The sequence below is a fragment of the Micropterus salmoides genome, unplaced genomic scaffold (assembly GCF_014851395.1).
Source record: "Micropterus salmoides isolate LMB-PRFRI ecotype aquatic unplaced genomic scaffold, ASM1485139v1 Ms_hic_scaffold_21, whole genome shotgun sequence".
Classification (NCBI taxonomy): Eukaryota; Metazoa; Chordata; class Actinopteri; order Centrarchiformes; family Centrarchidae; genus Micropterus; species Micropterus salmoides.
Window position 1 is genome coordinate 12452432 of NW_024041262.1, and position 2513 is coordinate 12454944.

Here is a 2513-nt window from a genome sequence, read left to right on the forward strand (position 1 = left end):
ACCAACACTTGGCTGCTCCGCTGCTACAGCTACTATTAGCATTAGCATTGTTCACACATCCCCACATCTTAGGCCACTTCCACACCCCTCCCCCTCCCTCTTCCTCTCTACCATCACCTCCACCACCACCATGTCTCCACCTTCCCCTCCTCCTCCTCCTCCCTGCGTCCTCTCTTTCCTGTTCTCGCTGCGGTGTTGCTATAGCAACCGAGAAATGTGGGAATACCTCCGTCCTTCAGAGTGCGGGAGGGAGGGGGAAAGAAAGAGAGAGAGAAATACGAGCAGGCAGAGAGGAAGAGGGAGAGGATGGGAGACAGACAGAGAGTGAAGGGGTAGACAGAAGAAGAGACAAGAGTAGAGGAGACGAGGGAAGTGAAGGAAGTGTGGAAAAGACTGTTAATTAAAAGACAGCGAGCAAGTGGCTGTGACTCACTGCTTGAATGGACACCATTGCCTGTCACTTAGCCCCTGACTCCAAGCGTTTGTCCCTTCCTCCACCCTCCACTCCCTAAAAGCTAGCCCTCCCATTGATATTCAGTCTCTGTGATGAAAAAGACGCCACTGTTATCTGACTCGGGGGGGTGCCCGGCATGGGTTGGGGGTGGGTTCGACCACGATGGCACGGTGTCGCACAGCCATGGCGTAGCTTCACGCTGGGGCCCTACGCAAGCCATTTGTTTGACGATCCATGTGTTCTGGATGTCTCCATTTGTAGTGAGGCTGCAGTTTCCATGACAACGCCTGGACTAAAATAGCACCCCGCTTTCCTCCCTCTCTCGCTCCTCCGCTCACAATACACCCATAACTGTTCATTCCTGGTCTTGGGCCTCGTTCTATCAGGCTCAGATGTCACATACTGCTCATCTCCATTTATCATTATGGATTGAAGCACATGAACCCCTCCATCACCATCATCACTTTCACACACACACATATACATGCACGCGCATGCACACGCGCTTCACTTCTCTTCCAACCTCTTATCTCCCATTTTCAGTGTCTCGGTCGCCCTGCAACAGATTCTGTCAACATGCATCAACCTCCGCGTTGCCATGACAATGGTCTTGAAAATCACTGCAATTATTTCAACAAAGACAAAAAACACTACAGCCACTTGGGGTAGAGCGGGGGAGAAAGGATGGTGTGTGTGTGTGTGTGTGTGTGTGTGTGTGTGTGTGTGTTTGTGTTTTATGTTTGTGTGAGCGACAGATAGATAGAAAGAGAGAGTTGTGAGTCTGTACATTCGTGTTAAGTGACCCTTCACTGAACTGGTGTGTATCAACTGTAACGTTTTGGGTGCAACTCCTTTCTTTTCCTTCACTCAGACCCTTGAGAATGTATATGCTGTTCTGTGGATCTGTGCAGGTGGACTCACTGACCCAATTGTACAGGTGTATGGTCTTTCAAAGCTAAGTTGTACCAGTTACACACGTGTGTTAATATTCCACTACATTTCACAGTGAACACCAAATACAGGATCTGAAATTAGTTCCACGTGCTGAACTTGAATGAGCATCTGTCATCACAAAAGCTCCAAGTCCAATCAGCTGTTGTTAACACTGTACAGTACTGTTTGTAAAAAAAAACAAATACCATAACTGTCGCTCTCAGCCCCATGTCCAGTAGTTCCTTGTGAATATGTAAAAACTGATCACAAATATATAATTTTATTTCATTAAAAAAGGCTAAATAATTTCCTTAAACAGGTATGCACTGTATTACTCAAACAGGAGACAAATAGTGTTTGTTGGGAACTATTTTCAGCCACAGATTTGGTGCGCTAGTGAGTATTTACAGCACCAGAACACATGTGTGGGATTGATTCAAAATAAACTACAGTGCTCATGTTTATTGTAATAAAGAAACATGTCACCAAGTGCAATGTGGTTTAATTATGCGTTTTTTAATAAAGCTATCAGCTAAAATATGGAATTTGTTGACAATAAGAAAAGTAAAGAAAAAGTAAAAAGTAAAATTCAAATGCAATGGAGTGTTTTTATATTGCAGTACTGTTACTTTAACTCACTCTACTACACATCAGACTAATGTCATTTCAGTCTTAATCTAATGATTAGAACATTTAGCGTACACTGACAAGCTACCTCCATGAATACTGTACCGTGTATTACTTAGTACAACAGATCCTATCTTACACTTATCAAATATGATGTCAACGCTGTTTGGCTCTAAGTCTTCACACTCACTAATCCCATTGTATCCCATAAAGCTGCTTTGATTCTAACAGATACTTACACGTGTGTCGAGTCAGGGAAAACACTCCAGGCCCTGTAATTTTGGGGCCAAACCCACGGCGGATGACATAGCAAGTTATAATGAGTGTTTGTGGCCTTGAGCCAGTGTGTATGTATGCGTAGGAGTACAATTTGAGAAGCCAGGTGGGTGCGTCTTAGCCCATTTCTTTGTTACATTGTTACTCTAAAGCCAGAGTGTCCGTAAGAATATATGACTGTGGCTTTAAAGTGGAGTTATCCACACTGAGGAGCCAAACATAC